Raw genomic sequence first — 23438 nt, 5'->3', positions numbered from 1 at the left:
ACCTTCCTCGAAGGAGGGGACACTCTACAGTCACTGCCGCCATGCCCACCGCCTCTTTAATGTGTAAAATAATCAGACAGTGGATTTTTTACTATTGCTGTAATGTGAAATGTTGGATAACGTGATAATCGATAAGTGAGGATTAGGTGTATAACCTTAAATGCATTATCAGAAAACAAGGATGACAGAAAATTAATAAGCTAAGACTTCAGCTCAAGAAAGTATAAGAAAACCACTACATTTATTCAATCACTATTATATCTAAAGAAATAAGATCAGAGAGAGCTGGATCCATATCCTGGCTCTTCCCACTTACCATCTATGTTCTTGGGCAAGTTATTTAACCTTCAAAGGCTCAATTTCCTCATAAAATGGAGATAAACACCTACAGCTAATAGAATTGTTGTAAAGATTATTAAATAACACTCTGCATGTGAAGTGTTCAAATATGTTAGATATCACTATTATTGTTTTTATTATTACTAAAATTGTCACTATATCTTTGAACTAGAAGGTATTTCTAATGTGTTATTCTAAATAAAAGAAGCCAAAGACATAAATTTTTCTTTAAAATGGTAACTACTACTATCTATAGTCAAGGAAAGTTGTTATTAACATGATATAATTCTTCTGGAATAATCTATTGGGAAAATTTCTTTTCACTGATACCTGTTAGTTTCTTCTTTGCATTTATTGTTGTTAGCTGACTTTGAGTCAGCTCTGACTCATGGTGACCACCCCACTCTTAGTATTAGCTATAAAGTCAGAATTTTTACTCAACTTCCTAGACAGTGCAGGGATACCTATCTCAGATGCAGGTACCAAGACATACCAAGTAAGTCATATTAAAAAAAAAAAAGAAGTTGAAATTGCATGAGTTTATGGTATAAACTCATAAATTCACTTGTTTTCTAGAATTAGAACAGTATTCTGCCTGCAGCAACTTCAGATCCACTTTACTTTAAACAAAGTAGAAAGGAGAGATTTAAACATTTACTTTTTTGTTTACATGAAATATGAATATGAACAGAGTGGTTAAATCAGGAGCATTCGGAGTAAAAAAAAAAAAAACAAGCCAATGTTGCTTCTTCCCTTTAAAAATCAGGTTTTACAAAGTTTTTCTCTACCAGCAGTCTCCCTTTTTAGGGAAAGTTGGGAAAGGAACATGGAAAGCTACACTTCTTCAAAGACAGCATTTTAAAAATGCATTGCATAAAGAGTCCCAACTAAAGTAGAATTCAGAGATCCAATGTTATGTTCTCAGAAACAATGTCCCTATGACTTTAGCCTCAGCCACAAGGGTTTTACAGAATGGCAAATGCTCTCTCAACCTTCTTTACTCCGCAGACTACGGAGACACACCTTAGACAGCAACTGTTACAGATATAATACACACATACAAGACAAACGCCAGGTTAGGAGTTAAATGTTGTAATTTATCATAGCAAATAACGAATGCATCTTTGAGAAGTAGATTAACTAAACTATATTTTCTAATTACTACAGGCCTCCTATGCATTAATATTGCTATATTTCATCTTGCTGCTCATTTAAAAGGTCAAACTATTTCCTCTGTTTGCCAAATTGTGTTTAAGTCTCTTCTCTTTTTGGAAGAGGCCCCAAAATACAAAGCATAACTATCCACAGCTCTTTTCTCAAACAGCTCTCTGCCTGTATTATGAAATTCTCAGGCAGGATTCTAACTAAACTAGGTTTTATATGAATGGAAGACTTTACCCACCCTCTTGGTTTGAAGCTGAAAGCATGCCCCATCCATCAGACAATGCTCCTGTGGTAAGACTTGCTCAAGTTTAACAGGATTCAAGACTGCATACTGTTCATCACAATTACATGTACTGAGTTGTCTGATATGCTAGTAACTATGCTGTACTTTTTATGTATTATCTCCGTGAATGATGACAATAACTCTTTGGGGTGGAAATTATTCTCATTCTGTAGAAGAGAATGCAGAGGTTCAGGCAAGCTTGGTGAGTTGTCCAAGGTTATAGAAACCTATGAAGACAGGCTTCTTAACCCAAGTCCTTTCACTCTAAAGTCAGTACTTTTTCTGCTACACCACAGTATGGTAACACGCATTAACTGAAGTCACTTGTCTATTAAAACTTCAGTAAATACTTTATCTTAGAGAAAAATCCCTACAATGAGATGGATATAACCAATTTAAGTTCGTATATGAAAAATGCTGTCATTTTAAGCTAACATTAGCTTTTGCCCCATGTTAGTAGAAGTATCAATTTGTGCATTAGCTCTGGGTTCCCGATCATGAATAATGACATAAGCTACACCCTTTAGATTTATTGCTCTGACAACCACGTGCGTGTCAACTGGAATGCCTCTAATGCAGACCCTTGATACACATGCACTAGCTGCAAGCCATCAAGGAGTCGACTCCCTACAGACTGAAATTACTCCTTATATTTGTTTGTTTGACTTAATTTATGTAGCCTGAACTGCAAACTACCTGACACTTACTGGCTAAAGATTTTGACCTGGCTTTCAACAAGTCAATATCTGGTTCCAAATAACCATTAAAGGGAAATGTCCAGAAGGAAAGCCAGAAAATGCATTTGGAAACAACAGCAGCAGTCCTCATCTAGTCCCTGAAGGTTTTTCACATGACTGGACATTCCACGGCCCAGTAGAACAACTTGGTGCTTATTAGTCAAAGAATATGTAACTTGGTCAAAGAATCCCTGAAATCCTAAATTCATCCTTAGATAGAAGTTCCTCCATATTCTTTCTACCAGCCCTTTTTTCCCCCAGAGGGTACAGGTAGCCCAGTAAATGTCTTCTTCACAACTAGGCTAGTTATAATCCGCCCAGAGCAGATGGCAATTCATACCACTAGCATATGCTTCATTATGTGCCTTGTTTTTGTTTTTTTTTAAAGTGGAACATTTAAAAAACATTTATTGTGGTAGAATACATATAACAAAAAAATTCTCATTTTAACCATTTTTAAGTGTACAATTCAGTGACATTAAGTATATTCACCATGTTGTGCAACCATCACCACTATTTCTAAAAGTTTTTCATCACCTCAAACAGAAACTTAATACCTCTTAAACAATAACTCCCCATTGCCCCCTCCTCCTATCCCCTAGTAACCACGAAGAAACTTTTGTCTCCATGCACGTGCCTATTCTAGATATTTCATATAATTGGGATAATACAATATTTGTTCTTTTGTGTCTGACTTATTTCACTCGGCCTATGTTTTCAAGGTTCACCCATGTCACAGCATGTGAGCCTCACATTTTTGTTCAAAATGTAAACTTTATAAACTAGTTGCACAAAGTCAAAAGATTTTTTTTAAACAAAGACATTATGATTCACAACTCAAAAGTTTAAATGTAAACCAGAAGATGTGAAATGTGAGCCCCTAACATTTTAGTACTGTGTTTTAATTGCAAGTTTCAATTGCATAGGATGTATAGGACCTGAAATTTAATAAATAAAAAAATTCTTAAGAGGATATTTTTGCACTAAAAATATAACTTTAATATTTAATTATTTTATAATTAAATGCTTTGCATTTATCTAATTAGTTTCTATTCTAAGTCACAGATCTTTTCCATTGTGGGAAAATAAACTTCAAGTATCCCTGGGATGATAGAAAGCCAAGTATATTAATATATACTTTGCTAAAATTACTCAGAGAATTAGTTTGCATTGAAATCTTTGGGTATATGACATTGAAATACTTGGAAATACAATCTTTTTATTTGACTATCAAAATTTTTATCAGCAATGTTCTTTAAATGATCCAAGTCAGAATATACTAAATTATACATATCCATGTAGAATTTCGGAGTTGCAAGGAACCTCTGAGATTATCTATGCAATCTTTTCATTATGAAAAAATTCGAGAGCCCAGGAAACAGAGCTGGCACTAAAACCCAAGTATCCTAACTTCCAAGTAGTATTTTTTCCACTTATCAAGCTGCCTCTTTCCCAGAACTATTAAGAAGAGTTAAGAGTTAGGCCATTGTTCACTGTATAGCTTTTCTTGATGTTTAATCTAAAACTATTTAGATAACTTCTATGCCAAGGAGCTCATGACAGCCAAAAAGCAGCCAGAGCTGTGAAGTTCAGTTCAAGTTACACAAAGATTCCCTGAACCACCTTCTAAATTTATAAGAATTGGAGTAGAACTAATGATGTGGGAAAAGGTAATACCTGTAAGAAAATAATAACTTTACTATGAATCCAACCTAACTGGAGGACCTCTGAGTAATCTCACTTGAAGGAACTGGGATATACCACCACCACCCCCATATCAATTCTAAAATTCCTTTTCAGACTATGTTTGGTTAATATTAATGTATAGTTAAGCAGTCTCCCCCCCCCCCCGAAATGAACATAAGTATTGAATTAAATATGTTAAATGACCAATTATTCACTGAATAAACACTTCCTTCTAGTACAGTATCTTATCTTCTTTGATTTTCATGTGCATTCTTATCATACCTGAAGCCAAACAAGCAAAAATAAATTAGTTTTATAAGAAAGCACCAAAACAGCACAGTTAGAATAATAGAAATTTAGAATAGTTTTATTCCTTCTAAGATACTACACCAAGATAGCTACAACAAAGATTTGCTGTCTAACTGATTTTCATGCCAGCTGTTAAATTAGATTGACTATCTACAAGACATGTCAATCTATCATATCAGTGGCATGCTTTTAAATATACAATATATATGTAAAAAGAATTCAACAGACTCTCCAAAACTGAAAATGTTTAACTTTATATCATAAAATGGTAATGGATAAAAAACTTCACTGATACTGGTCCTTTGAAATAAATATTTAGACAAATCAGTCTAATAAAAATTAGATGAGAAAACAAATCAAAGATATATTTAGAACACTTAATTTTTACAAATAAGTTTTCCACTAATTATACAACTAAACAATTTAAACATCCAAACCACAGCTTATAAATTCTACAACTTCTCCTTTGTCGCTTTAAGCTTCACTGTAAAGGCTTTGATCATCCAGGCCATGTAATTACCTTTAAGAAGCATGCTTAGGGTGTTTTCTAGACTGCAGGTCCATACAGAATTTCTCTTTGTCCTCTTGGGAACAGAACATCAATTGCTTTCAGCTAAATGCACTCACATATGAATATTTTAGTACAATTTAATGCTTCCATACAAGCCCCAGAGGAACAGAGCATCAATTTGTGGACACAGTTCTCTTGGAGTTAAAAGCCAAGCCAGATAATGCAGTATGAAAGGGGTTGTCAATCTTCAGCTTTTTAGCAAGTCAGAAAGGCAGTCCATAAATTCAGTCCCAGCTGTATACAAATAACTCTATAAAGTTTGCTCCTAAATAGACTTTTCAACACCAGTGAATTTTCAAAAGAGAAACCCAGAAACAAAATTTCTTGTCTTGGTAAATTTGCCCAAAGCTGTTTCTCCATCCAGTAACTCCAAACTGACCTCTATTCAGCTGGCCTCAGAATTACAAATGGACCTGCTGGCTGTCAGTAAAACACCAACATGTAAGCAAAGCAATCTATTCCCACTAAGAAGCTGCACTAAGCGGAGAACATATGTCCCTGGCAGCAGATAACAGATTCTTTAATGACTGCAATATACTCTTATCATATGTATGGATGATTAGGAAAGTAAAGCCAGCATCATCAATAGAACTACTAAAAGGTAATTCAGAAATAAATGTAAAATGGGAATCACCACCAAATATACCAAGGATTAAAAAGTCATACTAATTAAAGAAAATTCTAGTTATAAGATCTGATACTCTATTAAGCGTAACAAATATCAATTAATGTGCTAAAAAAAATCCAACGAGCCTATCAGACATCAGTTAGAGAAATAACACTTCAATACCTATTCACAATTTCAAAACAATCTCTTAGCAAACTACGATTTGTAACAGTAACTGTATAAATAGCTAACACATAGCATTTACTATGTGTCAAGTATGGTTTTAAGAGTTTCACATATACTAACTCATTTAATCCTGTTTTATATATATCGTTTAAACCTTATAAAACTACCATATGAAGCAGGGACTATTAATATCACTACTTTACAGTTGAGAAAACTGGCACAGAGAGGTTAGATGACTTGTCCAAGATCACACAGTAAGCAAGCAGTAATGCTAGTACCTGAATCCAGGCAATCTGACTTGAAAATCTGGACTCTTAACCATTTTTTAACCATTATATGATACTGCTTCTTATAGGGAATGTATTCAATCTGATGAAGGGGATCCACCAAAACCAGACAGCAATACCTAGTAGTGAAACACTGGAAGAATTTCCTTTAAAATAAAGGACAATGTTTATCATCATCACCTTCTATTCAACATTGTCTAGCGACCCTTAGCTGACATAGTAAGAAAATTAAACAAAAGGATAAAACACGATTATTCAGAGACATGATTGTGTATGCACAACACCCAAGAGAATCAACAGATAAATTTTAAGAGCGATATATACATATCAATTGCATTCCTACATACCTTTATAAAGAAAATTATAAAACTAAATAAATAAATGGAAAAGTAAAGTCATGGTCAGGGATACAAGACCAAATACTGCGAAGATATCAACTCTCCTAAATTAATCTACACATCCAAAGTTCCTCACTTGAAAAATTTCTGCTATCTGAATATTAGTTATAACTTGTACTTATTTTTTTTAAACCCAGAACTCACTATTCAGGTAAAACAACAACTATAATGAATTTGCATGCATGTACATACATTAAAGGTGCTTGCAAATCTGAGACTATCCAGTCCATTGCAATCACAGCTCAGCTATTTTCCTGACAGGATCGTATCTTACGCTCATACTGCATAAACGCAAGCAAAGGAAACATTAAGAGACAACCATTTTGAGATTTTTTTCATCTCACTGCTTGATCTAAAGTTTCCAACAATGGTTCGCAGTCATCTACTTCTGGAGGTGCTAAGAAGAGAAAATTGTCCATCACTTTGGATTTGGACATAAACCCCTTCACCAGCTCCCTCCCACACACTAACTCACCAATGAACAGCAACTCTGATTGCAGCCTTCTCCTTCCACCTCTCACCACTAAATCTCACTTGGGCAACACTCCAACCAGTAAATTATCATTTTTTAAATGGCCTTGATTAGCACTCCTAGGTATTTACCCAAAGGAGCTGAAGGTATGTCTATATAAAAACCTGCACACAAATGTTTACAGCAGATTTATTTATAATTGCCAAAAACTGGAAGCAACGAAGATGTCCTTCAATACATGAATGGATAAACTGTGGTACATCCATACAACAGAATATTATTTGGCAATAAAAAGAAATGAGCTATCAAGCCAGGAATGGAAGAACCGTAAGTGAACACGTACCACTAGATGAAAGAAGCCAGTCCAAAAAAGTTTCATGCTATGTGATTCTAACTATATAACATTCTGAAAAAGGCCAAACAACAGAGACAGTTAAAAGATCAGTGATTGCCAGGGGACTGAGGGAGGAGAGAGGGATGAATAGGTGGAGCACAAGGCATTTTTAGGGCAGGGAAACTGCTCGTTATGATAATGTCATAGCAGATATATGACATTATGCATTTGTCAAAGCCTATGGGACTGTACAACACAGACGGAACTCTAACGTAAACTATGTGCTTAGTTAATAATAAGATTGGTTCATCAATTGTTACAAATGTATCACAAGAATGCAAGATGTTACCAGGAGAAATGATGTGCAGGGGGAGGGTGTACCTGTACTTTATACACAATTTTTCTATAAACCAAAAACTGCTCTAAAAAACAAAGTGTATTTAAAAAATGGCCTTGATTACTAGCTAAGAGTTATTTTCATTCAGAATGTATCTTTAACATATTTTTTCATTGTTTATATATATATTATAGTACATGTTTGGAGCAGTATAGAAGAAATATCTGATACTGTCCAGTATTACTGCACTCTGTCCAGAAACACACCAACTAATAAGTTTAGTAAATGTTAAATAATTAAGTAATTGCTGTTTTAAGTACTTTATTTAAGTTAGAAAATACTGAAGATGTCAAGGATTTCATTCTACTTGGATCCACAATCAACAACCACGGAAGCAACAGTCAAGAAATCAAACGACGCATTGCACTGGACAAATCTGCTGCAAAAGACCTCTTTAAAGTGTTGAAAAGCAAAGATGTCACCTTGAAAACTAAGGTACTCCTGACCCAAGCCATGGTGTTTTTAATCGCCTCATATGCATGCGAAACCTGGGCAATGAATAAGGAAGACCAAAGAGTAATTGATGCGTTTGAACTGTGGTGTTAGCGAGAATTGTCACTTTTGAATTGTGGTGTTGGTAAAGAATACTGAATATACCACGGACTACCAAAAGAATAAACAAATCTATCTTGGAAGAAGTACAACCAGAATGCTCCTTAGAAGCAAGGATGGCGAGACTTTGTCTCATATACTTTGGACATATTATCAGGAGGGATCAGTCCCTGGAGGAGGATATCATGCTTGGTAAAGGGTCAGTGGAAAAAGAGGAAGACCATCAACAAGATGGACTGACACAGTGGCTGCAACAATGGGCTTATACATAACAATGATTGTAAGGATGGTGCAGGACCAAGCAGTGTTTCCTTCTGTTGTACGCTGGATCGCCAAGAGTTGGAACCTACTTGACAGCACCTAACAACAACATCACTCATAAGTACAGTGCTCCTTTAAAAAATCACCTAAATGAGACCAAAACAAACAAACAAACAAACAAAAAACTCACTGCTGTCAAGTCGATTCTGACTCACAGCGACCTTACAGGATGAGCTGAATTGCCCCATAGGGTTTCCAAGGAGCAGCTGGGGAATTAGCACTGCTAGCCTTTAGGTTAGCAGACGAACTCCTAATCCCTGCGCCACCAGGGCTCCTATATGAGACCAAACGATCAACAATTATTTTTAAATAAAGATGAGAATGTAAGGGGGCAGAGCAACTAGATTAATGGAAACAGAACAACCAGAATGGAAATGAGAATGTTCATGCATTGTGAAGAATGTAACCAATGTCACTGAACAACTTGTGTAGATATTGTTGAACAGGAACCTAAACTGCTGTGTAAACTTCTCCAAAAGCACAATAAAATATTACTTAAAAAAAAGACATGATTTAAAAAATGGAAAATATAAACTGAGAGAGAATGTGTGCAACACGCATAACCAATAAAGCATTCGTATCCAGAATACGTAAGGAACTTCCAAGAACTAATAAGAAAAAGACAATTCGATAGAAAAAATATGAACAGGCAATTCTACAGGAAAAATAAACCCATAAGTGAACATTTGGCACATGAAAAGATGTTCAACCTCACTAGTAATCAGGCAAAAAAAAAAAGCACAATGAGATACCATTCATGTCCATCAGACAGCAAAACTTTAAAAAAAAAATCTAAAAATACCAAAGTTAAGAGAGAATGGGAACAAAGTTAATCTATATACGCTGTTGGTAGGTGTAAATTGGTATAACCACTTTGAAAAATCATTTGTCAATATTTGGTAAAGCTAAAATTATAGATTCCCTATAACTGAGCAATTTCACTCCCAGATGTATTTCTCTAGAGAAATACTAATATACAAGGAAACATACACGAGAATATTCATAGTAACATTATTTATAATAGCAAAAAAAACTATAGACTACCTAAATAAACATTCATCAATAGGAAAATGGGTAAAGTGTGATATATTGTAGAACACTATACATCAATGAAACACAAATGAAAAAAAGCTACCTGCATCAACACTGATGAATCTCACAAGCGTAAGAATGACTTTAAAAAAAAAAAGATGAAGAACACGTATAGTATGCTACTGTTAATACAAAGCTTTTTAAAATACACAAAATAATATTATATATCAGTGCTTCCCAACTTTTTTATATCATGGCACACAGAAAATGATACCATTTGTATGGTACACTGATGCCTTCTGATCCAAAGGCACACTTGTAAATCATTCATGGTACTCAAGTTGAGAAGTTCTGCTATATACTACTTAGGGATCTGTAGATAGGCAGTAAAAGCAAAAAGAAATGTATTGAAATAATAATCAAAGTTAGAATAACGGTTACCTTTTGCCATTTTGGAGCCCTGGTGTCGCAGTGGTTAAGGGCTACGGCATGCTACAGTTGTTAACCAAAAGGTTAGCATTCAAATCCGCCAGCCACTCTTTGGAAACTCTACTCTGTCCTATAGGGTCACTATGAGTCGGAATCGACTCGACACAACAGGTTTTGGTTTTTGCCATTTTAACCATTTTTAAGGGTACAGTTCAGTGACACTAATTACATTCACCATGTTGTGAATTTACATGAATTGTCTGAAGAAAACAATGGGAAGTAAAACGAATACAGCAAATGTAAGCTACTTTTCCAAGAAGCTTAGCCTAGCAAGAAAGGTAAAAGTGGTGGTATCAAGTGGACAGAGACGCTGCTAGGGAGATAAGGATTTTTCTTTTTTAAGGCTGTAGAAAAGGAGCCAGTAGAGCGGGAGAGGCTCTGAACCCAGAGTATGGAGGTAACTAATGGAACACTATCTCAAAGAAGGTAGGAGATGACAGAATCTGAAGGACAGGTAGAAAAATCAGCATTAAGTAAGAAAAAGGGTCATCTCTTTCTTTGACACATGTAGATAAGCATTTTTTTTTTTTTTTTATAATTTCCCTTTTGTAGAGAAGACAATCAGCTGACTTGTGAAGGAGAAGAAAAGATCAGTGCCCAATAAAAAGTTAATGATACTAAGTACGGGGTTTTAAACATTAGTGACAATTTAAAATAAAGTAATTGAAATATTAATGCAGGGCAAAATCAAAATTCAGTTCAGGTAAATATATTTGTGGAGAACTGTCTGAGGCCATGTAGTCCACCAATTTTTTTTTCTGGGTAAGTGGTTTTCATAATGTGCTCAGGGTCCTAGTCGCTCTGCAGATGTGTCAGAGACTCTCTCAGGGAAATGAGAAAGGGAGGGAACTAAGCCAGTAGCACTCTAGGTACACCACCCCACTTCAACTTCACTTTTTCCTGTTTTATACACAGGGCTTCTTCATAAGCTTTCATCTGAAGAAGGGTTCTGCAAATCAGTCACTAGCCTGGATAATTTACCCTAGCAAGACTAGCAGTTCCCAAAACAAATCATCTTGGTTCCTTGTGGAAATGTACTTAATATTAGGCAAATGGCCTACAATGAGGGACATTATAAGAAATAGCCCTATGAAACCACTGTCCTATTTATAGTAAACATATTGTTCAGGATTCCTTGTGGAAATGCACTTAATATTAGGCAAATGGCCTACAATGAGGGACACTATAAGAAATAGCCCTATGAAACCAATGTCCTATTTATAGTAAAGATATTGTTCAGGATTTCATTCAATAGTGTCCTCTATAAGGACTCAAGGGATATATAGCTCCCTAATCTTAATGTGGAGCCCTGGTGGTACAATGGTTAAGAGCTATGGCTGCTAACCAAAAGGTCCACAGTTCAAATCCACCAGCTGCTCCCTGGAAACCCTATGGGGCAGTTCCACTCTGTCCTGTAGAGTTGCTGAATCAGAATCATCTCAACGGCAACAGATATATTCTTGATGGCAGGCCAAGTTAAGCTTCCCATGTGCAACTACTTTGTTTTTACCTTAAGGGTACTGTAAATTAGGGCACTAATCTTGTTTCCCAATATGAACTGGTTTTTAGAAAATCTAGTGCCAAATTCGCAGCCCACATCTAGCAAATGGGCAGAACTCTACAGAATTGATTTTATTTAAAACCTCTCCTCTAACTAAATGGGCAGCTTCTGTCCAGAGGTGAGATGGGAAGGCAGAGAGGGTTAAGAGCTGGTTGAATGGACATGGGGAATCAGGGGTGGAAAGAAGGAGTGTGCTGTCACAGTATGAGGAGAGCAATTAGGGTCACATAACAATATATGTATAAATTTTTGTATGGGAAAAAAAAGACTAATGGGACACAACAGTACAGGGACAGGGACAAGAAGGTAGGAGGGGACAGGAAAGCTGGTAATAGGGAACCCAAGGTTTAGAAGGGACAGTGTTGACATGTCGTGGGGTTCTTAACCATTGTCATAAAACAGTATGTGTACTAACTGCTTAATGAGAAACTGTTTGTTCTGTAAACCTTCATCTAAAGTACAATAAGAAAAAAAAAAAGAAATTCAGGTTTAAAAAAAAAAAGACAAATAAAACCTCTCCCCTAGTTTCAACATGTTTCCAACCTCTGCTTACGCTCCACCTGAATTTTCTCAAAACCACTCCAACTGTCCCACCCCTTCAAGAGCTACAAGGCAGAGTTGGCTGCCACAGTCAGGGAGTGGGGGGTAGAGGCAAGAGCACTGAGAAAGCCCCATTCCTGAGGCCGAGGTGTAGAGGATCTACCTAAAACAGGCTAAATAAGAACCGAGAACTACTTTTACCAGCACCATGAGACTAAAGGCTGAGATATGACAACTAAATGCAGTACCTTATCCTAAACTGGATTCTGTACTGAGAGAGAAAAATACTATAACAGACATCATTAGGGTAACTGATAAAACTGGAATATTCAGTTAGGGTAAAAAATTGGAATATGAACTCACAAAACTGATATATGGAATATAACTGTACTTTGGTTATGTAAGGGAATATATCTATTCTTAGGAAATATATATTGATGTATTTAGGGGTAAAGGGCCATGGTATTATTTATTAACATAGCTCAGAGAAAAATTTTATGTATATATGTTTATACACACACACAGTTCTATTTTTAATTTTCAACTTTTAAAGTTTGAAATTATTTCCAAACAAAAATTAAAAAATAAAGAGAAATAGAAGTCTTTATTGCAGCAGTAAGTGGCAGTCCAGTGGTTCCCCATCACTGGGCCATGAATTCTTGTGAGGTACATGATTCCATAAGCAATATCAGGAATTGCTCCATATGTACATGCTCAATATTTTTTCACACATATGTATAAGCTACTATGAATAATAAAATAGAATTTATTTAAAAGTATAACTAAATTCATAGCATCTTTCGTATCATTAACATAGTTTCTCAAATAACTGACAATAAAAGTAAAATTACTATTTTGTGAGGATAACAAAATTTGCCTTTATGTGTCCTCTCAGGTGAAGAAGTAGGGAATCAGTACTACTCATCAGAGAGAACGGGGTGATGCTTTCCATAGCATTTACAAAACTGGCAACGAAACAAAGCATACCCAAACCAAAAACCAGACCTATTGCCATCGAGTCGATTCCGACTCATAGCAACCCTACAGGACAGAGTAGAACTACCCCACAGGGTTTCCAAGGCTGTAATCTTTACGAAAACAGGCTGCCACATCTTTCTCCCGCAGAGCAGCTGGTGGGTTCGAACTGCCAACTTTTCGGTTAGCAGCCAAGCACTTCAACCAATGCGCCACCAGGGCTCCTTAAATAAAACATAGGATCTTCAAATAATACAAAGTTGGAGGAAAGTGAATAGAAAAAAAAAAATCGAGCTTTTAAAAAATTCAAGAGGCTTCAATGGTGGGGAAAGAGGCCCAAATTTAATAAGGATAAATGAAAGTACTGCATTTAGCTTTAAAAACAAAGAAATACTGCATTATTACTAGACAAGGGAGATGTGGTTTAATAGCAAGCAATCCAAATTGGGGGACGAGAAGAAGGGGGAGACAGATTTTGGACGTCCACAAGCATAATATGTGCCAATAGCGGGATGCGGCTGCCAAAAACCTAATGCAATATTAAGTAACATTAATTAAAATATTATTTAGGGAGATAATAATCCAAATCTACAATAGTCACAGCACATCTGATGTAATGCATTAAATTCTGGGCCTCAGGACTCTTGCTTATGGCCACAAGGGAAAAGCTTGTAACAGACTAACCCTCCTGCCGAGAACAACCATAAAACCTGGTTAAAATACAGAAAGCGACTGTTTAAATACATTGGAAATCAACCAAGACAAGCAGCATCTGAGAAGCCAGAATTCTAAAGAGGAGAGAAGCATAATGAGGTGATCCTGGCACATATCTCCACTTTTTCCCTTCCACTTTTTTTTGCATTTACAGATTCCCCACTTGAGGGATAAGAGCCAAGTAGAAAGCAGCTACTTCCGATAGAAACCTGCAGTCCTGCTGGTCAAAGGAAAACACAGAAGACAGTATTTGTGGCTGCCACATCAGCTGGAACGTAAGGGGGAAATTCCAGAGAGGAGAAAACCACAAACTCTGCTCAAAACTCTGCTGACCCTTGCACATCAGGCTGTGGGAGGCAGACTCCAAGCCACCTGGCTAAGAATAAAAGAAGTGGACAGAGGAGACAAAATTTGGAATTTGCGTTCAACCAAGTAACTACTTGCTAAAAGAAAAAAATAATACTATCCACAGGAATATAATAGAATCCATAATCTCTACGGTATATTATTCAGTGTCCACAATATAATACAAAAGTACTAGACCAGTGACTCTCAAAATATGGCCTGTAGATTCCTGGGGGTCCCAAGACCTTTTCAGGGGGTCTGTGAGGTCAAAACTATTTTCATAGTAATACTAAGATATTATTTGCCTTTTATACTCTTGTTCTCTCACAAGTGTATAGTGAAGTTTTCCAGAGGATACACAACTTTTGAGGACATCATCATTCTGAACAGCTAATGGAATACATGCATGTGTAATTTTGTGTTTCTCAAAAAATTTTAAGGTAGTAGGTTTTAGGTATGTGTGTTTACAGAGCTTAACTGAGTTTGTTCTCAATACAGGACAATAGTTTGTGCTCCTACAGTTATACCTGTTATAATCTCTGTAACTTCATTATTGTCTAATAAATCATTATTTTGAAATCCCAAAGATTTCCTTGGGCCTACAAGGAAACAAGAAGTACAGTTTGTTGTCTTGTATGGTAATAACATTTTAAAACTTTTATATATTTTTAAATATATCTAAAACTTAGATTTTAATAACATTTATATTAAAATACAGAAGACTCACTTTCTCAACCCAGAGCTGCAACATCTACATCTAAAGATGCTAAAAAAGATGAAACTGGAAAAAGAGTTCTCTGACGTATGGAAGAAAGGAATCTACTCCAAAAAATACTGTGTAAAACTTCAAATAAGAAGTAAAAATATGATGAAAGCTGTCTTTCTCTTGGCTTTATAGATGTTAATAATTTACCTTATTGTGTGATACAACAGAACCCAAACCAGTTGTCATTAGGTCAACTGCAACTCATGGCAACCCCAGGTGTGTCAGTGTAGAATTGTGCTCCACTGGGTTTTCAAAGGCTAATTTTTGGGTAGTAAATTGCCAGGACTTTTTTCCGAGGCACCTCTGGGTGGACTCAAACGTTCAACCTTTTGGTTAGCAGCCAAGCACATTAACTGTAAGTGATGGCCATTTTAAAAACAATCATTCAGAGTTTAAAGAAAAATAAACTGGGTATTTTAAACATAGATGTAATGAGGAATTTAAAACCCTAAAATTGTTTTAGCCTTCCAAACTAGAAAGGAAAAAGTCACTAAAGGGTCTTATAGGTTAAGTGATCGACATGCTTCGGCTAGAGAAGCACAGTTGCTGAAAAACCAATGAAGATGACACTGCTAAACGTCTACTGGATGACAAGCCAGTCACGGAAACCATGGCACTGCCACATTCCAATGATACGGTAACTTGCTGAGTAGAAGGCTTAGCCGTAAACGTGAATACTAAGTTAATCTTTCATTTTCAGAATTGTACTTCTGTCTGACAAACAGACAAATCTATAGACATGGCTGGAATTGCTGTTTAACTTGTATTTCTCCAGTATCAACACCAACTGATCACTGAAGAATTCTGTTACGTGAATGTTTGGCAACAATCAGAAGCAGTACTGAAATATTCAGTGTTAAATAACTTTTTTGAATCTCATGGTTTATCCTGGAAAACTGTGTTGACATTTGCACTGATGATGCAAAAACAACAGTGGGTCAAACTGCTGCTGCTTTACTGTGAATCAGGGCAGTGGCACCGAACTGTACTAGCTGTCATTGCCACGGTTTCAAATTCCACACAACTACCCTTTAAGAGACTCTTGTCAAGTTTTGGCTTAGTGTACGAGAATAAGATCTACAATTATCTGGAAAGGATATTAAGAGTACTCCTTTCTTTTCCAACTGCATATCTGTGTGATGCTGGATTTCTTCATACACTTTAATTAAACCTATATAAAACACCACGCTGGAAGCAGAAATGAAAATCCAGCTGTCTTCTATTAAGGCAAACATCAAGCCAAAAATGTAAACAATACTACTATGCTCATTTAATTTGATTTTGTTTTAGAAGATATAGTTATTTTCATAAGAATTTCATTTATATTAACGTGAAATTTTTTTTCAAATATATTAATATTGCTAAATTTTCTCAGTTTGAATTTCTGATACATAAATATTGATAGATATGAACCCACATAAACAAAAGATCTTTGGAGTCCTCCATAGCTTTTGAGAGTAAGACAAAAAAATGTGAGAACCACTGTACTCCATGTATGATAAAACACGAAAACACAAGTCAAAGGAGGCCAACCCTGAAATGACCCAGATTTTGGAATCAGTACACAGGACTCTGTGTGTGTGTGTGTGTGTGTGTGTGTGTGTGTGTGTGTGTGTGTGTGTGTGTGTGTGTGTGTGTGTGTGGTAAAATACACATAACATAAACCTACCATCTCAAACACTTTTAAGCATAGTACAATTCAGTGGCATTAAACACATTCACAATCTTGTGCAAGCATTATCACTATTTCCAGAGCTTTTTCATCACCTCAAACAGAAACTTTATATCCATTAAACAATAACTTCCCATTCCCCCCCTTCACCCCAGCTTCTGGTAACCTCTAATCAACTTTTTGTCTCCACCAATTGGACTATTCTAGATTCTTCATATAAATAGAATCATATAATATGTGTCCTTTTGTGTCTGGCTTAGTTCACTTAGCATAATGTTGTCAAGGTTCATCCATGTCGTAGCATGGATCAGAACTTCATTTCTTTTTATGGCTGAATAATAGTCCATTGTATATGTATATCACATTTGTTTATCTATTCATCTGTTGATGGACATTTGGGTTGTTTCCACCTTTTGGCTACTGTGAATAATGCTGCGATGAACACTGGTGTACAGATTACCTGTTTGAGTCCTTGTTTTCAACTTTGTTGGGTATATACTTAGAAATAAAATTGCTGGGTCACATGGTAATTCTATGTTCAACTTTTTGAGGAGGCACCATTTTACATTCCCATCAACAACGTATGACGGTTCCAATTTCTCCACATCCTCACCAACACTTACGTGCTTTTTTTTTTTTTTATAATAGTCATCCTAGTGGGTGTGAAGTGGTGCCTCACTGTGTTTTTGACATGCATTTGCCTAGTGGCTAATCATGTTGAGCATCTATCTTCTCATGTGTTTAATGGCCATTGGTACATCTTCTTTGCAGAAATGTCTATTCAAATCATTTGCCCATTTTTCGACTGGGTTGTCTGTCTTTTTGTTGTTGAGTTGTAGAAGTTCTTTATATATTTTGGATATTAAACCCTTATCAGATACATGATTTGCAAATATTTTCTTCCATTCTGTGGGTTGTCGTTTCACTCTTTATAGTGTTCTTTGTTTGATGCACCAAACCCAAACGAAATCCACTGCCATCAAGTCAATTCTGACTCATAGCAACCCTAGAGGACACAGTAGAACTGTCCCATAGGGTTTCCAAGACTGTAAATCTTTACCGAAGCAGACTGCCACATCTTTCTCCTGCAGAGTGGCTGATGGGTTGAAACCACTGATTTTTCAGTTAACAGCCAAGCGCCTTTACCACTGCGCCACCAGGGCTCTTGTTTGAGGCACAAAAGTTTTTAATTTTGATAAAGCCTAATTTATCTATTTTTCCTTTTGTTGCCTGTGCTTTTGGTGTCATATTTAAGAAACCACTGCCAAACCCAAGGTCATGTAGATTTGCCCTTGTTTTCTTCAGAGTTTTATAGTTTTAGCTCTCACATTTAAGTCTATAATCCATTTTGAGTTAATTTTCATATATATGGTAAGATAAAGGTCCAATTTCATTCTTTTGCATTCAGTTGCAATTCTGTCTTGATTACTGTAGCTTTATAGTAAATTTTGAAATCAGGAGAGTTGAGAGTCCCGCAACATTGTTCTTTATCATGATTTTTTTTGCTATTTAGGGTCCCTTTAAATTCCATGTGAATTTAACAATGGGTTTTTAATAACATCAGTGGGATTCTGATAGAGACTGCATGAAATCTGTAGATCACTTTGGGTAGTATTGTGATCTTAACAATGTTAAGTCTTCCAATCCATGAACGCTGTATGTATTTGCATTTATTTAGGTCTTCTTTAATTTCTTTCAGCAATGTTTTATAGTTTTCAGTTATCCTAAGAAGCCCATTACAAAGACCACATATTGTATGATTCCATTTATATGAAATGTCCAGAATAGACAAGTTCATAGACACAGAATAAGACTGGTGGTTGCCTAAGGCTGGGGATGTTGAGGGGAAATGGAGAGTGACTGCTAATGGGTACGGGGTTTTGTTTTTGAGGTGATGAAAATGTCTAAAATTGACTCAGTTGGTAGTTGTATAACTGTGAATATATTAAAAACCATTGAACTGGACACTTTAAGTGGGTGAATTGTATGGCATAAAGCTGTAAAGGTGGATCATAGAAAAGATTTTTTTTAAATGTTTATAAACCCTAGCTACACTGATGAAGAGGGAAAAAGAGAGAAACACAAATTACCAATATATGGAATGAAAGAGGTCCTGTCACTCTAGATCTTACAGACAATAAAAGGAAAATAAGGTAATACTATAAAAATTTTTATGCAATAAATTTGACACCTTAGAAGAATTAGACCAATTCCTTGAAACAGACCACTTAGCAAAATTGACTCAAAATAAAATAGAAAATCTGAATAACCCTAAATCTATTAAAGAAATTGAGTTCATTGTCAAATACTCCAACAAAGAAAACTCCAGGCCCAGATGATTTCACTGGTGAATTCTATCAGATATTTAAAAAAAAGAAATAACACTAATCTTACACAAACTCATTCAGAAAATAAGAAGGAGGGAACACTTTCCAACTCATTTTATAAAGCTATCATAACACAGATACCAAACTAGACAAAGATATTACAATAAAGAAAATCAGAGAATATCCCGATGCACACAGACCCAAAAATCCTTAACAAGATATCAGCAAACCAAAAGTAGCAATATATTAAAAGGATAACAGATCATCACCAACTGGGGTTTATTCTAATAATTTAAGGTTAGTTTAACATTCAAAAATCAAACAATGTAATTCACCATACTAACAGTATAGAGAAGAAGAACCGTATGATAATTTCAATGCCTGCTGCCTTTGAGTCAATTCTGACTTATAGCAACCCTACAGGACAGAGTAGAACTGCCCCATAGCATTTCCAAGGAGCAGCTGGTGGATTCGAACTGCCGACCTTTTGGTTATCAGCCAGGCTCTTCACCATTGGGCCACCAGGGTTCCAGTAATTTCAATAGATACATAAAAAGCATCTGACAAAATTCAACACCCATTCATGATAAAAACTCTCAACAAATTAGGAACAGAAGGGAAGTTCCTCAATTTAACATCATTAAAAAATAAGTAGGTAAGCCACAAATTGGGAGAAAATATTTGCAAAACATGTATCTGATAAGGAACTGGCATCCAGAATATACAAAAAAAACTTCTACAACTCAGTAATAAAAAGACAATAATTCAGTAAAATGGGCAAAAGATTTGAATAGATACTTAGTGAAGGAAAATATCTGAATGGCCAAAAAGCGCATATGAAAAGTGCTTATCATCATCAGCTCTCAGGGAAATGCAAATTAAAACCACAATGAGATACCACTACATATCTACCAGAATGGCTAAAACACCAAATGTTGGAGAAGATGAGAATAACTAGAACCAACATACATAGTTGGTACAAGTATAAAACTGTATAACCACTTTGGAAAGAAATGGCCCAGAGAGGGGTGTCAGAGTCCAAGCAGGGTGAGAAGGGTATCTGTAAAGAAGTCATGCTAATGGAAAGAACTGATAATTTTCAGAATGGTGCTAAATATGTTTAAAGAAAGCAAAAAGCACACAGAAAACAAACTAGAGGAGATAAGGAATCAAATGGAAGAACAAAATGTGAGACTCAACAAGGAAATTGAAAACATAAAAAAAAAATGGAAAACTACTGGAACAAAGAATAAAGAAACTGAATTAGAAAAAGGAAGAGAAACACTCAACAACAGAGTTGCATAGAAAGAAAACAGACTAAATGAACTAGAAGGCAAAATAACTGAATTTATCAAATCTTAAGAGAAAAGAACAAAGAAAAGCAAACAAGCCCAAATGGAAATATGGGATTCAATTAAGAAATCTAACTTTAGAATTAGTGGAATCCCAGAGCACCATGACAACAATAAAGGCATTGAAACAATGCTCCAAGAGATAATCAGAGAGAATTTCCGAGATCTATACAGGGGGAAATCAAGACATTCCCAAACAAACAGAAGCTCTGGGAATTTGCCACTACCACACCAGCTTTGCAAGTATTACTCAAGAGAGTACTCCAAACTGAAATGCAAGGGCATTAAATAAATACCTGTATGTATATACAAGGAAAAAATACATAATAGGAGAGACAGAGAGATTTCCAAAAAACACAGTAACACCGGCAATCACAAGGATCAGGTACATGATATTTTCAGGGAATAAACTCAATAATTAAACCCTGCAAACAATACAACATTAAGTTTGTAAGAAATAAGTACAAAGCAAACTTATCAAAAATAGGTTGTATATTAAGGTTAATAGAGACACACCAACAGAAATGAGGGAGGGAGGAGTATATCAGGAATAGATTTATTATGTGAAAGTTGTATGTTAACTGTTGTTCATTTGTTAAATATTGTATACATATGCGTTTTATTTAGTGCTTTTGCCAGGAGCAAAACAGTAAGAAGGGAGCCAAAAGCTCAGAGAACAAATCAATCTGAGACAGGACCTCATCTACCCTGAGGCCAGAAGAACTAGATGGTGCCCAGCTACCACCACTGACCGTCCTGACTGGGGTCACAATAGATGGTCCTGGATAGAATGGGAGAAAAATGTGGAGCAGAACTTAAATTCTTTAAAAACAAAGCCAGACAAATTGGAACAGAGGACTCTCTGAGACTGTCACCCAGAGACATTCTTTAAACCTGGAGCTGAGCCTATCTGCTGAGATCACCTTCTAGCCAAACAGCAGAGTGGCACACAAAATAAAGGATATTACCCGTAAGATTGGTGCTCTGCTTAAAAACCATTTATATGAGACCAAAAGGTCACCAATTACTCAAAAGTAAAGATGAGAAGATGAGGGGGCAGGGAAACCACAGAACTGGAAATGGAGTACAAACAAACAAATGTTTGTTAACAGAACACAATTAAAGAGAATGCTGACATACTGTGATAAATGCAACTAATGCTACTGAACAATTTGTGTAGAAATTGTCAAATGGAAACCTAACTTGCTGCGTAAACTTTCACCAAAAACTCCTTATAAAATATTTAAAAAACAAAAATAGTAACCACAGGTGCCCCCGTTCTGTCAATCAAAACAAATAAAAGTTTACTTGCTACCTCTGTGCATATCCCTGAATTTCTTGTAGAAGTATTATTAATTAGGAAGGTTATAGGTCTGCTGACCTTTTGTGAATTTAGACCTGAAGATGTCTACTCTTGTAAAATAGGACAAGTGAGATTTCCATAAAAATGCATGTGTGTCTAACCTAATTAAATACCAGGGAAGGCTCAAGCTCATCTGTTCAGTAAGTGCTCTCACAGCTTAACTAATGTGGCATCACAAGCAAACAAGTCACAGTGTTGTGACTCCACATTATAAATAATTTTACTATTTTAAGTTTTGAGATCTTCTTATCTGACTTTATATAAACTGAATATGAAAGTATTAACTGTAAGTGGAAAGAAATTTTGAATTTTATCAAAATTTAAAATTTCTGCTCATAAAAAGAAAGTGAATAGGGAAGCAATATGTACATCTGTCAAAGAATTGGAGATTATATAAAGAACTACAAAGAAACAATAAGAAGACCTGAACAGATACATCGAAACAAACTTCAAAGACAAGCCTTTAAAAAGTTGACTATTTTGAAATTTGAGTGAACATCTGATAGAACAGGGCACTGAGATACAAGATTTTTTTAAATGGACATGACTTAATATCTCATTTTGAAATATATAAAAACACATTTTCCACCACACAATAAAGATTTAAAATGGCTGAGAATCCTGTTCATTGAGAACTTTTATTAACTAAGAAATGTGAACAGTCATTAGATACTCTTAGTGATTCAATTTTGAAACCAAAATTTCCCACTATTCCTCTTAAAAGTTTTGGATAGGTTTAACTGAAGACTATTCTAGTATTACTTATCCATATGGATCAGTATTTTCTGAATATTATGTAATTAAACAAAATATAGAAATAAACTATGTTCAGGAAGACATAACAACACAACTGTCATTCATAACTCCCAATTTTGAAATTCTATGTTAATTAAAATAGGTTCATTGTTCTAACCAATTGATTTTATAATATCAAGGTTTTATAATAAATGAATGTTATCAATGTGAACTTATTAAATTCATTTAATAATAAAATGCTGCTTTTATCAGTTTTATATTTGGTGTTGTGATGTGACCTCATTTGACAAAAAGTGTTCTACTGCTTTAAAAAAATTGGGGGCTGTCATGGATTGAATTATGTCTTCAAAAAATGTGTGTATCAATTTGGGTGGGCCATGATTCCCGGTATTGTGTGATTTTCCTGTATGTTGTAAATCCTGCCTCTATGATGTTAATGAGGGAGGACGGGTGGCAGTTGTGTTAGTGAGGCAGGACTCAATCTACAAGATTGGACTGTGTCTTGAGGCAAACTCTTGAGATATAAAAGAGAGAAGCCAGCAGAGAGACAGGGGGACCTCATACCACCAAGAAAGCAGTGTCGGGAGTAGAGCGCGTCTTTTGGACCCAGAGTCCCTGCACACAGAAGCTCCTAGTTGGGGGTAAGATTGATGAGAAGGCCGACAGACAGAAAGCCTTCCCCTAGAGATGACGCCCTAAATTTAGACTTTTAGCCTACTTTACTGTGAAGAAATAAATTTCTCTTTGCTAAAGCCAACTACTTGTGGTATTTCTGTTATAGCAGCACTAGATAACTAAGACAGGGATTTAAAAAAAACAGGATTTAAGAACTGCTAAGCATTTTACTGAGACCAAGAAATTTGCAGAGCTTTAAAAAAAAGAGTATGGACTGCTTGTGAGAAG

At 35.6% G+C, this 23438-nt stretch overlaps 1 protein-coding gene across 2 annotated transcripts in view; it reads right to left on the bottom strand.

Annotated features, from left to right (window-relative positions):
• ETFA (electron transfer flavoprotein subunit alpha) overlaps positions 1-23438 on the bottom strand; it is a 79948-nt gene that overhangs the window by 20004 nt on the left and 36506 nt on the right. The window lies entirely within an intron of this gene.

The sequence above is a fragment of the Trichechus manatus genome, unplaced genomic scaffold, assembly GCF_000243295.1.
Source record: "Trichechus manatus latirostris isolate Lorelei unplaced genomic scaffold, TriManLat1.0 scaffold00030, whole genome shotgun sequence".
Lineage (NCBI taxonomy): Eukaryota > Metazoa > Chordata > Mammalia > Sirenia > Trichechidae > Trichechus > Trichechus manatus.
This window is presented reverse-complemented; position numbering and strand designations above follow the sequence as displayed.